Source organism: Rattus norvegicus, chromosome 7, assembly GCF_036323735.1.
Source record: "Rattus norvegicus strain BN/NHsdMcwi chromosome 7, GRCr8, whole genome shotgun sequence".
NCBI lineage: Eukaryota > Metazoa > Chordata > Mammalia > Rodentia > Muridae > Rattus > Rattus norvegicus.
The window spans coordinates 86,490,207-86,502,452 of NC_086025.1; the positions used below are offsets into that span (position 1 = coordinate 86,490,207).

General features: G+C 43.1%; 2 protein-coding genes across 3 annotated transcripts in view; both read right to left on the minus strand.

Moving 5' to 3' along the window:
- Positions 1–12,246, minus strand: part of Ext1 (exostosin glycosyltransferase 1) — a 278,838-nt gene that overhangs the window by 224,556 nt on the left and 42,036 nt on the right. The gene's annotated exons all lie outside the window — the stretch shown is intronic.
- The window catches only part of LOC134479904 (keratin-associated protein 10-6-like), a 235,995-nt gene that overhangs the window by 183,920 nt on the left and 39,829 nt on the right, over positions 1–12,246 (minus strand). The window contains exon 1 of the mRNA XM_063264625.1: positions 1–12,246. This exon is cut by the window's left edge and continues 183,920 nt beyond it; it is cut by the window's right edge and continues 39,829 nt beyond it. The gene's annotated coding sequence lies outside the window, so the exon portion shown is untranslated.

Sequence of the window (12,246 nt, forward strand, 5' to 3'; positions counted from 1 at the left end):
AGGGACAGAGCACCATTTCCTACATTTATCCTTCAATGCCATCAGTGCAGAATAATTTTTTAACAGATCTTTTCAAGTGATGACCACTTTAAAAATCAACTCGAGAGAACTGCAGGCAGAAGTCTCTTTTTCTTCCCCTCCAGCTGCTTGCAAAGTCTCTCAGATAAAAAGGAAAGAACACCACTGTTTTCTTCAAGCAAACACTCAATGTTTCAATTTATTTATTCCTCACAGCAGCTCAGGTAAGTACTATTACTGCCCTGTGGTACAAACCGGGAGCTAGCAGACAGACGGTTGGTCTGTGGCCTCAGAGGCTAATGGTCGCAACCAGCTATCTCCACCAAACCAACAGGATGAAAGCAGTTGATTCTACCACTGTCGATGAGTTTTGCTCACTTCCTGCTTCCAATACGGAAATTAATATATCAACATCAATGGTGCCTCCTCTCAACACAAAGGTAGTCCCCTACTGGACACCCCAGAGGATATTTAACAAGGAAGAGAGAATTTTCAATTGTCATATGGATGAGAGGTAAGATTCCTACTGGTAACTAATAGGTAGAGGGCAGGGACTAAGAAACCTACAATATACAGGGTGGGTCCCCAAGCACAAGCCAAGCAGATCGAAATATCAGCAAAGTGAACAGTCAATGAAAGGCTTTTATGGCCCCAGTCTTCCTGTCTTTCTCCCTTCCCCCATTCCTTTTTCCCATCATTATACCACATTGAAAACTATCAAAGGAATTATGACTCCCTCTATGTAGGCTTTCTTTCCTGGTCCCCTTCTCCCACGTCCCAAACGATTTAACTAACTTATGTGGACTCATTTCTGCGCTTTTACTTGACACCTAAGTATACTTCGAAACTTATTTTAAGGACATTTTTGCTAGAGAAGCCCAGTTCACTGTAGCCTGTGGTGTTTAGATGGCCTCCAGTCAATGACTCCCTCGGGAACTGGTGTCTCAGGTTCACAGTTAAAAGTCACCTCCAGACATCACTGACAAACATAATCGCTACCTCCACATTTCTATCAGTTTTCCACATTTAAGCCAAGCTGTTAGTGCTTATTATTGCTAACCCTTGCCATGTCCCTGAAATAGATGCCTTCATCTGTGTTCTCCAAAGGACCAAAATAAAATCAAGGAAAGTAAAAATTACAAATGGGCTTTCTATTATTGCCCGTTAATTCACATCTTTTAGAAATGTACATGAATTCCAGCATATATATAACCGACTTACTCTTTTCTTCTCTGGGTTCTTTCACGCAACGATGTATTTTTACTTTCACCCGTACATACATACATACATACATACATACATACATACATATATGTATATATATGATGACATCTATATATGAAAGTTCACTATTTTTTATTGTTGGATATTATCTCACTGTACAGATGTGTCATAGTTTTTCAATTCATGTGTTGATGGCCATCTGCATTGTTTGAGGCTTTGACAGATATTAATAAAACTGCTATGAATATTCCCCAGCATTTGACCATTCGCTTTTAAATTCACTTTCATCTCAAGAAAAGTTTTGCCAGATCATAAGCTTATGATCCATTTCCAACACTTTTTCTATTATAAAGTAAAAGAAGAAACAAAACTATGCTGGGGGGCGGAGAACCGGCTCAACAGTCAGATGGTCTTCTTGCTTTTGCAGAAAACCCCAGTTAGGTTTCCTGGCCTCACACCAGGCTCTTCACGACGGCCTTCAAACAGAAATATCTTTCCCAATGCTGATTTTACTGATGAGATTTTGCCACATTGAGATAATGCAGAAAACAAACAAACAAACAAACACAATCTCACATGGCACCTTTAAAACCATTGTTCCTTTGAGATAAACAAAGAAAGGATCCTAGATGAGTCATGTCTACAAATGCATCAAATGCAGATCTCTCCTTTGGGAAGAGTAGAGCCCATTGAGTAAGAACATGTTACAACCTTCTAACTGGAGCTCACCATGAGTCACTTGATTATTCAGAGAGAAGTAAATGAATGGACTTGTAAAACCCAGTTTCCAGGAAGAACAAATATTCCCTGCATACTTGTGTGCTGGCCCTACCTCCCAAACTATCAGTCCCCTGAGCTTTGTCCCCTGTCCTTTCACACGGGTGGGCAAGTCTACAAAGGGATCTATCGGAGTCACGTCGTTACCCTGAGTGAGGAGGAAACAGGTTCTATCACTCACCTCAGGTGACCATCCATGAGGAAGTCTAGCTCAGGAAGACGGGATGCTTTACCTCTCTTAAAAAGTACTCTAACTAGACAGTGATATAATCAGGGCAATATCTGTCAATGGTGCTTCTCAGGAAGAGCAGCTTGAGGGGAACTTTGTGAGCTTCCAGCCTTGGGCTGGGAGTTCAAGAACACGGAAGACACCATGGTCAGCCAAGAGGAGAACAGTTCCTTGGAAAGGAAGCCAACTAAGTGGTGTTAACAAATGGCCATGGTGATATGACTTTGTTTCCCAAGAACAGATCCTGGACGGCAGGGCAGGCCATTCTTAGAGATACTCTCCTTTCTGAAGACAGCATGCAGAGGAATTCAGGGTATTGCATCAAAGACTTGAAGGGCAGGATGACCCTTCCCCAAAGCATCGCTCCCCGAAATGCCTGCCTTATCACACACACATGCCTTCTTTCTCCAGTCTTCCCGTGGTCCATCTCCCCTTCAGAGCATCTGCCATAATTAGTGTATATGTTTACTGAAACACTTGTTTGATTATTGTCTCTCCCCCAGCTGGTCTCTAAGCTCCAAGAGGGCAGCCATTTAGCTCACCACTGTATCCTGAGCGCCCAGCTTAATGCTCAATACCTAACAGGTGCTCCATAAACATATAATACATTAAGAAATGAGATCTATGGATGCTTCAATGCTCAGCACCCATTACTGTCATTTATACCTAGGTTATGATTAGTTTCCTACAATCCTTGAAAAGTCAATCTTCCAAACCAGTAATGGTGCCTCGCTAAGGCAATACCAGCACCTAGGAGGTTGAGGTAAAATGATTAGCAGGTTTAGAAGCCAGACTGGGCGCACAGTGAGTCTGAGGCTAGTCAGAGCTACACAGCAAGATTCTGTTCCAAGATAGTCTTCCCACAGGAAATGCTTGGCCTGGGGTAGGCAAAGTACCAAGGAAGCGAATAACTAGCATTGTAGGGGTGGTTTTCATTATTTGTCATACCACTATGACAAAAGCAATTTAGGAGATAAAAGGCTCCTCTTGGCTCATGGTTTCAGGATGATTTCCACAAATCATGGTAATGAAAGCTGCTGGGGGCAGCCATGACTAGTGTTGGGAGAGTGTGGTAGCAGTTTCTCTAGAATGGTTTGAGAGAAAGACCTAGAGCAGGTGTCTGAAAGAACATTCCAGAACCAGAAGCATGTACAACCTTCAAAGGCCTACTCCTAATGGCTTCCGGCCAGCCAGGCCCTTCCTTCTAAAGGCTCTACAACCTTCAAACCACTTCCCAAGCTAAGAAGGCATGCACAGCATGAGCCTATGGGGTCATTTCAGATTCTAACCGAAACACTTTATCTGAATGTCCATGCACTACAACTATCCAATCTATTTCACGCTACTCACACACACACCCACTTAAAACCTTGAAACGCTCTGCACCCACTCAAATGACTACCTCTACCTGTCATCTAACAGCTTCAGGAGAATCCTCCCTCACAGGGATATCTCAACACCACACAACTCTGTGACCTGCCCACATACAGACACAAATACATACTCAACCACACTGCATAAGGAGGAAAGCCGGCAGGCATTTTTATGATAAGGAAAGCTTACTAAAAAGGATCCACCAAATTGGGAGTCCGTGATAAAGTGTGGAGTTTCAGCTGTAGGAAATGAGGAGGGGAAACCTGCCTTTGTGCTTGTTCTCAGGCTTCCAAATTAATGTCCTATGGTGTGAAAGCAATTCGCCTTATCTTGTTCGGCAGCCACAGTAGCTACCAGTCGAGGAGGAGAGGTGGCCAATATTTCAATAAAAAGTTGAAGCATCACCTATGCGCAGCTTCTGCTTTGGCAAAAATCACGGCTCCAACCACAGACTTAGAAAATATGCTTCCCTTTCCCGCAGAGACGGAACCTCTCTGGCAACACTGTGGTCAGGTAATGGGGTGGCAAATTAGGTACCAGGAACTCACATTTATCCTAGCATCTCCTCAAACAGAGAAAAGCCAATTTTTACACCAGCTGATGGGAAAGAAGCAAAGCCATGTTAAGGCTGCTTTGGGTTTCTCGTGTGCTGGAAAGACACCCATTCAACACAGGCAATGTCTGCAACTAGACGATCTTTTGAAAGTTCACCTAACTATCTGATACAAAGTATTTTTTTTTAATTCCTGCTAAGTTAAATGCCCATAAATTTCCCATTGAAATAGACTGGATAGTTGCAGTGAATATACGTACACTCGTATAAATGTAAAACTAGATATAACCATAGATAAATACAGATTATTTGATATATATATACACACATATATATGAGAGAGAGAGAGAGAGAGAGAGAGAGAGAGAGAGAGAGAGAAAGAGAGAGAGACTGTGTGTCTTGTGTTTATCTGTGTATTACCTTGTTTTTAACCCAAGGCAATGTTGAATTCAGCTCCCCTCAATCCACACTCCACATTCTGTCCAGTTTTGCTTCTTTATTTCTACAGTCCTCCAGATCCAACTTTTCCAGGAAGAAAGTCAGATAAGAACCATTCATCTCAATGTGCATATAGAAAGCTGATAAAATGCGAAGAGGAAACTAGGTGACTCCTAAAAAGAAAAGTACCTACTGTGGCCCATCCAGTGCTCAGTTACAGAAAAGTGCCTACTGTGGTCCATCCAGCAGTCAAAAATCTCTTATTTTACTCCTAAATTTAAAAATGGTTAATTTTTTTTTTAAGTGGGGCCAGGAGACAGAGCCAATAGCCCTCAGGAATAGTTTTAAAGGCATGGTTCTTCTTAGCCATAGTGTATGTGTTATTGAACTTGGCCCTCCTGTGATTTGCAAAGGGAAAGAAGGCCATTTCCCCCCCAACCCCGCCCCCAGAAGATGCAGGTGAGCAGGTAGAAGGAGACTGGAAGCTCCCAGCCTGCCCTTGCCCTCTTCTGCTCTCACCTTTCCATCCAATGGCCCAGTTGACTGGCAGAGGCTCAGCCCATCAGAAGCCGCCTGGCTTAGGCCACATGCTGAGGACTGCACAGAGGGGACTCAACAGACTTCAGAGACTTTGCTGTACCCATCCCCTGTGGTCTGCTCAGCAGCCTCCACTTCTGACCTGCACACCCCTACTCCAGAGCTTCACATGAACCTTCCTCTAATCCTCTCAGCCCCCCCCCCCCCCACTGTCGCTTCCCCTAGCATCTCTCAGATTTGAGGAAGGGCCAATTTCTATAATAAATCCTTTAATCCCGTAATACTCAGCATGTTTCTGTTTCCTTGACTGGCACCTGGTTGAAAAGTAGGATAAAACAGAGGAAAGACCTCAATGCATAGAGCCTGTGTAGCCTACTAACTGTTGCATGGATTAGATAACTTGCACTATAGTGCAAAAGGATGCTGGAAATAAATGTGGTTCCATAAAGAACAGGCTTCTACAGCCCTGCACTTATGATCCCAACACATGTACACTTGTGAACCACTGCAGATATCTACAAGTATCACTCACACACCACCACCACCACCACCACCACCACCACCACCACCACCACCACCACCACCAAGGATTACAAAGCTTCCAGAACTTTGCAAGATGTACAATTTCTGAATATTAATAGATAAATGGCTTTTTTTCTTGTAGGTTATGTTCTTGTTAAAAAGATAAACTTTCTTAGATTTTCTGTGGTAGAATAACACTTGTGGAGATCAACCCTGCAGACCAAGTCTAACCTGTGGACTTTTTCAAAAGCATCTTGTAGAAGTTGGAAGGCTGTCCTTAATTCCATATCTCCAGCTTCTAACAGTTCATCGTAGCCTTCCCTCCCTCCCGGCACAGCCCTTTCCTGTGTGGCAAGCATCTCCATTGCCACTCTGTAATACCCACTTGTACCTGGAGAAGATTTAAAGTGCAGCTATGAGGGGTGCGGGGAGGGGGCGTTGAAACAGTACCTCAGCAGTTAATTAGCATCTGCTGTTCTTCCAGAAGACCTAGGTTAGATCACGGACACCCACACTGTGGCTCACAACCACCTATTACTCCAGTCCCAAGGATCCCACCCCCTCTTAAGGCTCTCATGGGCACTATGGTCCATAATGCCCAGACATACATGGAAGCAAAATATCCATACACACACAAAATAATAAATTTTAAAAATAAAAAAGCCTGAAGCTACCCACTTTCACTCTTAGGAAACTGACCCCCATCTTGTAGCATTAGCATTTAGGCTTCTTCAGCTGGATGCATGGAGGTGAGTGGTCGCGGTGGGTGAGGACTGTTTACATTCCCTGATGCTTTAAAGCCTCCATTTTCTGGGTCAGGCTGCAGTTCGGCCCTCCCCTGAAAGGAGAGTCTGTTAAAAAGAGGTCTGTACTTTCGGCAATTAAGGGCTGCATCGACATGCCTAGGAACGAGCTGGAACACCACCTAGCACAGCTGCTTCTGGTCAGAATCCCGTGGCAGGGCCTCCGCAGCGTGTCTGCTGTTCCTCACGGGGGACGGCAGTTTGAGGAAGATACCTCTGCTTCCTATCATTTCAAAGTTCCTGCCTACGGTCATTCTGTTTCTTTACATCTAAAAGCTGAAACACAAATGGCTGCTCAAGCATCAATGTGATTCGCACAGGAGGCACTTGAGCTTGAAATGGGAAAGCCACCACACAGGCACAAAAGCACCACAAGCCTGTACACTGCAGCCGGGTGGCTCGGCTAAGTGACCTCCCTCAGCCTTGCCCTACGTTTCTCACCTGACAACACCGATTCTAACAACACTGAAGGCGTTTCGTAAGGGACCCTAGCCAATCTGAGCATGGCAAACAAAACAAACTCAGTAAAGGTCTGAGGTACTGTAATTGGCTCCTTATTAATAACAACAACAACAAGAAAAAAGCCTATCCCAAAATTAAAAGCATAATCAACCAAAGGAGGAGTGGAGATTCCTTTGATAGAGATTCCATCAAAGAAAAACCTGAAAATGAAGGCTTTCCAACAGGGAGGTGGCCAGTATGTTTCTTGGGTTAAAGGAAGCCAATAAATACACCCCATAGAAAATGTGCTATTAAAATTGCCTATCAGTGAAGAATCATAGTGTCTCTCTCCACAGACTCCGAAAACCACTCCATATCCTACAAAGTTCAGCCGCCCAAGCTTTTTACCCAAAAGTTCAAATGTTAAAAAGGTCAATTCTTAACACAGAAATAGAAATGCCCCATGGCTACCTCAGGACACCCCGGTGTCGGGAAAAGAATGTCCTCGTCCTGGTGTAATTTGAAAAAGAACTTCAGTCACAACTTGAACCTCAAGATTAAGCTGCCTGCCAATCATTTATAATGAGGCTTGCTAGGCGGAACACTTTCATGTGCAGTTGGCCAGCCAAAGAACATTTGATGATGTTAAATGCACAATAATCGGAGCTGTTTGTCTTTACAAAGGATTTATACATCATACAGCACTTCCACTCTGTCCCCACAAGATAAATTAACAGAGAGGACATCACTTTTACCTTGCATGTTTAAAAACTGAGCGGGTTGAATAAGAAAATATTTTGAATGGGACTTCTGAAATTCAAAAACTAAAAATGTATAGACTAGATAGATAGCTATAAGCGTACTTGCTGGAACTCCTTTTTTTGGGAGACCTGGGTTCAAGTCCCAGGACTGACATGGTGGTTTACAACTCTCTATAACTCCAATTCCAGGAGACTAGGAGCTCTCTTCTGGCCTCCAAGAGCAGTATACACAAGTAGTAGGCTGGGTACATGGATGTACAGGCAAATTCATACGTGAAAAATAAAAAGATAACTTTAAAAGCAATTCAAAGTATTAATCCTCACATATGAAAAGAAATTCTACTGAAAACTTCCAGAGAGGAAATGGTTTGTCATGCTAAAGCTTAAAAAACAAAAACAGGGGCTGGAGAGATGGCTCAGGAGCAAGAGAGCAGCCATGTTCATTACCAACCACACACTAGTAGTTCACAAACATCTGTAAAGTCCAGTTTCCAGGGACCTAGTTCCCTCTTCTTGGCCTCCACAGGCACCAGTCAGACAACTGGTGCACAGACATACAAATATATAAACTAGAATTAAGCGTGCTAAGGTTTTAAAAAAAATCAGCAGAAGAAAAAATGGAAGGAAGGAAGGAAGGAAGGAAGGGAGGGAGGGAGGGAGGGAGAGAGGGAGGGAGGGAGGGAGGGAGGGAGGGAGGGAGGAAGGAAGGAAGGAAGGAAGGAAGGAAGGAAGGAAGGAAGGAATCGAGCCACCAGACACTAAGTAGTAGGTAGCATTTACTTGTTTCTAGAAACTAACTGAAAAGACAACTGTTGGGTGACTTTATCTCCATTCCTAGACATAGAGTCTGTTGAGCTATAACCTCAACAATCTTTCCCTGGGGCACACAGATGTCATGAGATGAAAAGGTTGTCTGTTGCTTGCTCATCTGTGTGGACACTGGCTTGCTCAATAGATAATTAAACTGACTCTACATCTGACTCTGGGTTTGCCTAGAAAGAGATCCAAGAGAGAATAAGCCGTCACCTAGGGAGGGAGACAGGTAGACACCATGTACTGGCCAATGTTGAACAGAAAGACCAGGGCATGGGGTCAGAAAGCCGGGGAGAAGCTAGCCTCACCCACACTATTAGCCCAGGACTTCACAATGTGGGGTATTTGATGTGAGCCTATGTAAATGAACACCGGGTCATCAGCTAGTAAAAAAGGGAAGGAGCTGTCATGGAATTCCAAGCAGGAGCACATTAACAACCCCAGATGTGAGACGTCACTGAGCAATGCTGGCAGTAGTAAAGGTGACCAGGAAGAATGATTAGGGTGGATTTCAAAAGAGCTATGCCTCAAACGGAAAAAGGGCAGGTAAGTACAGCAAGCTTTAAACAGGAAACAGGCCTAATTGGATCCTTGTTTGAGAAAAAACATAGTCCTACATTTAGACTGTAGGAAACACACTGGCCTGCTTGCCAAAAAAAGAATACACAGTCTATTCTGCCTAATGTATAACTATAACTCACCCCTGTCCTTCCCGCCAAGCATCTTCTAACCAGGACTAGGACACTATAAAATCTGAGACCTCACATACGGCAGATGCCTCCGTTCAGAGAGCTTAGGGGTACAGGTTCTAAAAGAAATAGAGTATTTCTTCTCTCCTTCAAGGGGAAAAAATTCAACCTTTTGGCAGATGACCATTTCTGTACAATCCATTCATTCATTCAATCATTCGTTCATTCATTCATCCATTGGTTTTTCCAGACTGGGTCTCTCTGTGTAGCCCTGATTGTCCTAAAACTCTCTTTGTAGACCAGGCTGGCCTCAAACTCACCTGCCCCTGTCTCCCAAGTGCTGAGATTAAAGGCATGTGCCACCATAGCCCGGCCTAAACTTGCCAGCTATAGCAAATACATATCTGATTGAAGTTCTTGGGAGTCAGGGAAACAACACACTAAAAGCAACGGAGATTCAACAACTGGAGGCAGTAGTTTTCAAAAAGAAAAAAAAAAAAATCAAGTGTGTATATCTGCTTAGGAACTAGAGTACCAATCATGGCAGTCACACATCATTCAGAATTATCACAATAATTCAGAATTATCACGTATATTCCATGGCAGTTCATCTGGAAGTTTTTGTGTGAAAAGTGTACACTGTAACAAGGTTTGAAATGTTCACTAAAAGCATATCCTTAACACCCTTCTATCTCCCACAAAAGTACAGGAAGCATTATCCTAAGCCCCACTGCCGTGCCCACTGAAACCCCGCAAGGACAGTTTGAACCATGACTAGGGATAGACCACCAACATCACCACAGCACTGGACACGCGCAGATGTTTTGTTGGTTGGGGTCCTTACCTACCGTGAATAGCTTTACTTCTCTGTAGGGGTCCTGTGTTGTGGAACTGCGATAAACTACAAGGCTTTTTATTTTAAAAACAAAACAAAAATAAAAACCGAAACAAACGAACAAACAGGGTCCCAGTAGCTACAAATTCTGGCCTTCAGTTTACAACCGGACTTGCCTATGGGACCAGCCAAATTGAAAAGAGCCTTTCTTGTATGTTTGTACCCAAAGGATTAATTTGTTGGAGGCTGCATTATTACTATTATATAGCTAGCAATGTGCATTCATTAAGACTGGAGCTCTGTGAGGCAACATGCTAGAAGATGTGCTTTTAAATATGCCTCCAGATGGAGCCTTTGAAAACAGCTCTCCATCCTCTGGAGGCCATAGCTATCATTCCAGAGGCTCCAAAGTGGGCAGAGGGACAAATCAAATTTAAAATAATGATAAGTTGTAGCAACACACATGAAAAAAATAATAATAATCTCACAAAGTTCTATCCAAAGAGAGAAGTGTTATCAACTCTCTTCCTTCTCTTCTGGTTTCTAATGGTAAAATCATTCAAGGTTTTAATTCGGAGGTTTCACCAAATGAATCTAAGGATCTGGAACATGCTGTAAAGACTACAATACCCTACTGAAAAAATCCAAGAAAAGAAAGAAAAAAAGTCCCCTGCACTGGACCTACACATTTAGAATTCCTGTAGGGAAAAATCTGTCACTCAGATTTCAACCCAAACAGAAAAACCAGGGTTGTTTATTTGTTTAAGAATTCAGGCATGTTTGTGTATGGAAAGAATTAGGAAAATAAAAGAAGACATTTTACAACACTTCATTTATCCCCAACCTGCTAACTACACAGAAGGGAGCTGCAGGAGTGGGGTAGCTTCTTCACTGTCATACTTGGTTTTAGTATCTGTACAGTTCGTATTTAGTAGATTTTGATAAACTGTTTGCAAAAATCCACCCCACCCCCATGTATGTGTTGCTAAGTAGTCATGTCAACGACTGACTCTGAGTTTATCCAGTGACTCGACTGGCCCTAAGACTTTACTAGAAATACACCATTAGGGCTCACAAAACTAGCATTCACAAGCCCTGCGGTTTCCACCACTGCCCTGTCAGGATGCCACCATCGTATGAGCCAGGGCCAAGCTAACCTGCTGGGGCATCCTCAGTTGACAGACTATACCTTTTTTGTGTGTGGCACAGTTGTCTGGCTTACCTCAACCACTTCATTCCACAGCAAAAGACACTACACAAACAAGAGCGAGCCCTGGAAGACGCAGGATGGAAGAAGCTTTGTGGTATTCACTGTACGGTCGGTGGTTTTGTCAGGAAAAGCCACTACTCTACTGCAGGCAGAGTGAACTCTCCAAGGGCAGGGAGGCAAATGGACAGAGCCTTGCTTCAGACTGTGCAAACCAAGCCTCAGGGAGCACAACAAAACAAAGATATCCATGCTGGACCAAAAAACGGGTCAGGTCGACAGTAATTGAAATAATGGCAATCATACTTCTCTCCAATTACTAAATTGCCAAGCAACTACGCCGAGATCCTATCTCAGTAAGAATAAAGCCAGTTAAATGCTGGTTAGCTTTCAGAAGTGCTCATTAAATCAGAAAGACATTATCATAGCACTGGCTACTTCTGCTGTTTTACTTTGACAACACTTGTACTTGAAGACTTATGCTTCAAGTTTTGCAAGGGTAGATTTAAGAGGCAATTTGCCATGCCAAGACTTAACCATGGTGGCATGTTTGGAAAGCATTTGCAATGACAATAATAGCACCCATCTCTTTCTAACTCCCCAAAATGGGCACCATCTCTTTCTGAATTGAATTCAAGAGTATCTTAGAGTTCAAGTTCCCAATATTTCTTCAAACGGTGTGGCCAGCCTTTTTGTGGCACGCTGAAGGAAACTTGAAAGGGTAAATATCTTTCTACGTCAAGGAAAAAAAGGCACATCTACTTCTAAAGCCACATGTTAAACAGGCTCAGGCAGCAATGTCCAGAGCACATGGAGCGGAGAATTTGTAAACTTCCAAAACATCTGAATGCAGACAAATACTGCCTCTTATTGTGAATCAGAATATTTCTCACACACGCACGCATGCAATCTCAAGTTTATGTGCCTGACAAATAGCAAACATTCAAAACAATTTAAAATAATCCTTAGTGGGAAAGACTTATTTTGATATTCAATGAAAAAACATTTCTCACAAGTTTCCTGGA